Here is a 6,000-nt window from a genome sequence, read left to right on the forward strand (position 1 = left end):
GTAGCCTAGTGGTTAGAGGAGGCAGGTAGCCTAGTGGTTAGAGGAGGCAGGTAGCCTAGTGGTTAGAGGAGGCAGGTAGCCTAGTGGTTAGAGGGGCAGGTAGCCTAGTGGTTAGAGGGGCAGGTAGCCTAGTGGTTAGAGGAGGCAGGTAGCCTAGTGGTTAGAGGAGGCAGGTAGCCTAGTGGTTAGAGGAGGCAGGTAGCCTAGTGGTTAGAGGAGGCAGGTAGCCTAGTGGTTAGAGGAGGCAGGTAGCCTAGTGGTTAGAGGGGCAGGTAGCCTAGTGGTTAGAGGAGGCAGGTAGCCTAGTGGTTAGAGGAGGCAGGTAGCCTAGTGGTTAGAGGAGGCAGGTAGCCTAGTGGTTAGAGGAGGCAGGTAGCCTAGTGGTTAGAGGAGGCAGGTAGCCTAGTGGTTAGAGGAGGCAGGTAGCCTAGTGGTTAGAGGAGGCAGGTAGCCTAGTGGTTAGAGGAGGCAGGTAGCCTAGTGGTTAGAGTGTTGGACCAGTAACCAAAAGGTTGCTGGATCAAATCCCTGAGCTGACAAGGTAAAAATCTGTCGTTCTGCTCATGAACAAGGCGGTTAACCTACTGTTCCCCAGTAGGCCATCATTGTCAATAATAATTTATTCTTATCTGACTTGCCCAGTTAAATAAAAATTATCTCTTTCTCTGAGCGGTGTAGAGAGAGGAGTGACAAATCAACAGCAATAAGAGGTGTCTTCTCACCTTAATATTATAGTTCAGTATAGTTCAGTATAGTTCTAGTTTATAATATAGTTCAGTATAGTTCAGTATAGTTCTAGTTTATATTATAGTTCAGTATAGTATCATAATATTTCTAGTTTTTATATATAGTTCACAGTATGTTCTTAGTTTTATATATAGTTCAGTATAGTTTTCTGTTTTATAATATGTGCAGATATTCTAGTTTTATAATATAGTTCAGTATAGTTCAGTATATTCTGTTTATAATATAGTTCAGTATATTTCTAGGTTATATTATAGTTTCATATAGTGTCCTAGTGTATATTATAGTTCAGTATAGTTCTATAGTTCTAGTTTATATTTGTTCATTATAGTTCTAGTTTATAATTAGTTCAGTATAGTTCAGTATAGTTCTAGTTTAATATATAGTTCAGATATATTTTAAGTAGTTTTTTCTAGTTTATATTATAGTTCAGTATAGTTCTAGTTTATATTATGTTCAGTATAGTTCTAGTTTATAATTAGTTCAGTATATTTCTAGTTTATATTATAGTTCAGTATAGTTCTAGTTTATAATATAGTTCAGTATAGTTCTAGTTTATATTATAGTTCAGTATAGTTCAGTATAGTTCTAGTTTATAATATAGTTCAGTATAGTTCTAGTTTATAGTATAGTTCAGTATAGTTCTAGTTTATAATATAGTTCAGTATAGTTCTAGTTTATATTATAGTTCAGTATAGTTCTAGTTTATAATATAGTTCAGTATAGTTCCTAGTTATAATATAGTTCATATAGTCTAGTTTAATATATTCAGTAGTTCAGATAGTTGTAATATTATAGTTCAGTATAGTTGTAGTTTATATTATAGTTCAGTATAGTTCTAGTTTATATTATAGTTCAGTATAGTTCTAGTTTATATTATAGTTCAGTATAGTTCTAGTTTATATTATAGTTCAGTATAGTTCAGTATAGTTCTAGTTTATAATATAGTTCAGTATAGTTCAGTATAGTTTCTAGTTTATAATATAGTTCAGTTAGTTCAGTATAGTTCGTAGTTTATATTATAGTTCAGTATCAGTTCAGTATAGTTCTAGTTTATAATATAGTTCAGTATAGTTTAGTTTATATTAATAGTTCAGTATAGTTCATGTAGAGTTCTAGTTTATATTATAGTTCAGTATAGTTCAGTAGAGTTCTAGTTTATATTATAGTTCAGTAATAGTTCAGTATAGTTCTAGTTTATAATATAGTTCAGTTATAGTTCTAGTTTTATAATATAAGTTCACGTATAGGTTCAGTCATAGTTCAGTATAGTTCTAGTTTATATTAATAGTTCAGTTATAGTTCTAGTTTATATTAATAAGGGTTCATAAGAGTGCTAGTTTATATTATAGTTCAGTATAGTTCTAGATTATAATTAGTTCAGTATTTCTAGTTTATAATATAGTTCAGTATAGTTCAGTAATAGTTTCTAGTTTAAATATAGTTCAAGTATAGTTATTCTAGTTTATAAGAGAGTTCAGTATAGTTCTAGTTATAGTTCAGTATAGTTCAGTATAGTTCTAGTTTATTATAGTTCAGTGTAGTTCAGTATAGTTCTAGTTTATATTATAGTTCAGTATAGTTCTAGTTTATATTATAGTTCAGTATAGTTCTAGTTTATATTATAGTTCAGTATAGTTCTAGTTTATAATATAGTTCAGTATAGTTCTAGTTTATATTATAGTTCAGTATAGTTCTAGTTTATAATATAGTTCAGTATAGTTCTAGTTATAGTTCTAGTTATATTATAGATCAGTATAGTTTAGTTTAAATAAGTTCAGTATAGTTCTAGTTTATATTATAGTTCAGTATAGTTCTAGTTTATATTATAGTTCAGTATAGTTCAGTATAGTTCTAGTTTATAATATAGTTCAGTATAGTTCTAGTTTATAATATAGTTCAGTATAGTTCTAGTTTATATTATAGTTCAGTATAGTTCAGTATAGTTCTAGTTTATATTATAGTTCAGTATAGTTCTAGTTTATATTATAGTTCAGTATAGTTCAGTATAGTTCTAGTTTATATTATAGTTCAGTATAGTTCTAGTTTATATTATAGTTCAGTATAGTTCTAGTTTATAATATAGTTCAGTATAGTTCAGTATAGTTCTAGTTTATATTATAGTTCAGTATAGTTCTAGTTTATAATATAGTTCAGTATAGTTCAGTATAGTTCTAGTTTATAATATAGTTCAGTATAGTTGTAGTTTATATTATGGTTCAGTATAGTTCAGTATAGTTCTAGTTTATATTGTAGTTCAGTATAGTTCTAGTTTATAATATAGTTCAGTATAGTTCAGTATAGTTCTAGTTTATAATATAGTTCAGTATAGTTCAGTATAGTTCTAGTTTATAATATAGTTCAGTATAGTTCTATAGTTCAGTATAAATATAGTTCAGTATAGTTCTAGTTTATATATAGTCAGTATAGTTCAGTATAGTTCTAGTTTATATTATAGTTCAGTATAGTTCAGTATAGTTCTAGTTTATATTATAGTTCAGTATAGTTCAGTATAGTTCTAGTTTATATTATAGTTCAGTATAGTTCAGTATAGTTCTAGTTTATATTATAGTTCAGTATAGTTCTAGTTTATATTATAGTTCAGTGTAGTTCAGTATAGTTCTAGTTTATAATATAGTTCAGTATAGTTCAGTATAGTTCTAGTTATATAGTTATAGTATCGAGTATAGTTGTAGTTTATATTATGGTTCAGTATAGTTCTAGTTTATATTATAGTTCAGTATAGTTCTAGTTTATATTATAGTTCAGTATAGTTCTAGTTTATAATATAGTTCAGTATAGTTCAGTATAGTTCTAATTTATATTGTAGTTCAGTATAGTTCAGTATAGTTCTAGTTTATAATATAGTTCAGTATAGTTCTAGTTTATATTATAGTTCAGTATAGTTCAGTATAGTTCTAGTTTATATTATAGTTCAGTATAGTTCAGTATAGTTCTAGTTTATATTATAGTTCAGTATAGTTCAGTATAGTTCTAGTTTATATTATAGTTCAGTATAGTTCAGTATAGTTCTAGTTTATATTATAGTTCAGTATAGTTCTAGTTTATATTATAGTTCAGTGTAGTTCAGTATAGTTCTAGTTTATAATATAGTTCAGTATAGTTCAGTATAGTTCTAGTTTATATTATAGTTCAGTATAGTTGTAGTTTATATTATGGTTCAGTATAGTTCTAGTTTATATTATAGTTCAGTATAGTTTCTAGTTTATATTATAGTTCAGTATAGTTCTAGTTTATAATATAGTTCAGTATAGTTCAGTATAGTTCTAATTTATATTGTAGTTCAGTATATTTCAGTATAGTTCTAGTTTATAATATAGTTCAGTATAGTTCTAGTTTATATTATAGTTCAGTATAGTTCAGTATAGTTCTAGTTTATAATATAGTTCAGTATAGTTCAGTATAGTTCTAGTTTATAATATAGTTCAGTATAGTTCTAGTTTATATTATAGTTCAGTATAGTTCTAGTTTATAATATAGTTCAGTATAGTTCTAGTTTTATAATATAGTTCAGTATAGTGTAAGTTCTAGTTCAGTATCTAGTTTATATTATAGATCAGTATAGTTCTAGTTTATAATATAGTTCAGTATAGTTCAGTATAGTTCTAGTTTATATTATAGTTCAGTATAGTTCAGTATAGTTCTAGTTTATATTATAGTTCAGTATAGTTCAGTATAGTTCTAGTTTATATTATAGTTCAGTATAGTTCAGTATAGTTCTAGTTTATATTATAGTTAAGTATAGTTCAATATAGTTCTAGTTTATATTATAGATCAGAATATTTCTAGTTTATATTATAGTTCAGTATAGTTCTAGTTTATATTATAGTTCAGTATAGTTCTAGTTTATATTATAGTTCAGTGTAGTTCAGTATAGTTCTAGTTTATAATATAGTTCAGTATAGTTCTAGTTTATATTATAGTTCAGTATAGTTCTAGTTTATATTATAGTTCAGTATAGTTCTAGTTTATATTATAGTTCAGTATAGTTCAGTATAGTTCTAGTTTATAATATAGTTCAGTATAGTTCAGTATAGTTCTAGTTTATATTATAGTTCAGTATAGTTCAGTATAGTTCTAGTTTATAATATAGTTCAGTATAGTTCTAGTTTATATTATAGTTCAGTATAGTTCAGTATAGTTCTAGTTTATAATATAGTTCAGTATAGTTCTAGTTTATATTATAGTTCAGTATAGTTCAGTATAGTTCTAGTTTATAATATTCAGTATAGTTCTAGTTTATAATATAGTTCAGTATAGTTCAGTATAGTTCAGTATAGTTCAGTATAGTTCTAGTTTATATTATAGTTCAGTATAGTTCTAGTTTATATTATAGTTCAGTATAGTTCTAGTTTATATTATAGTTCAGTATAGTTCTAGTTTATAATATAGTTCAGTATAGTTCTAGTTTATAATATAGTTCAGTATAGTTCAGTATAGTTCTAGTTTATAATATAGTTCAGTATAGTTCTAGTTTATAATATAGTTCAGTATAGTTCAGTATAGTTCATATAGTTCAGTATAGTTCTAGTTTATATTATAGTTCAGTGTAGTTCAGTATAGTTCTAGTTTATATTATAGTTCAGTATAGTTCTAGTTTATATTATAGTTCAGTATAGTTCTAGTTTATATTATAGTTCAGTATAGTTCTAGTTTATATTATAGTTCAGTATAGTTCTAGTTTATATTATAGTTCAGTATAGTTCTAGTTTATATTATAGTTCAGTATAGTTCAGTATAGTTCTAGTTTATATTATAGATCAGTATAGTTCTAGTTTATAATATAGTTCAGTATAGTTCTAGTTTATATAAGTTTCAGTATAGTTCAGTATAGTTCTAGTTTATTATAGTTCAGTATAGTTCAGTATAGTTCTAGTTTATAATATAGTTCAGTATAGTTCTAGTTTATAATATAGTTCAGTATAGTTCTAGTTTATAATATAGTTCAGTATAGTTCTAGTTTATAATATAGTTCAGTATAGTTCTAGTTTATATTATAGTTCAGTATAGTTCTAGTTTATATTATAGTTCAGTATAGTTCAGTATAGTTCTAGTTTATAATATAGTTCAGTATAGTTCTAGTTTATAATATAGTTCAGTATAGTTCTAGTTTATATTATAGTTCAGTATAGTTCTAGTTTATATTATAGTTCAGTATAGTTCTAGTTTATATTATAGTTCAGTATAGTTCTAGTTTATATTATAGTTCAGTATAGTTCTAGTTATAATGTAGTT

At 26.2% G+C, this 6,000-nt stretch overlaps 1 protein-coding gene across 1 annotated transcript in view; it reads left to right on the top strand.

The window, feature by feature from the left end:
* The window catches only part of LOC115161409 (receptor-type tyrosine-protein phosphatase-like N), a gene marked incomplete in the record, with an annotated part of 90,204 nt that overhangs the window by 75,173 nt on the left and 9,031 nt on the right, over positions 1-6,000 (top strand).

The sequence above is a fragment of the Salmo trutta genome, chromosome 24, assembly GCF_901001165.1.
Source record: "Salmo trutta chromosome 24, fSalTru1.1, whole genome shotgun sequence".
NCBI lineage: Eukaryota > Metazoa > Chordata > Actinopteri > Salmoniformes > Salmonidae > Salmo > Salmo trutta.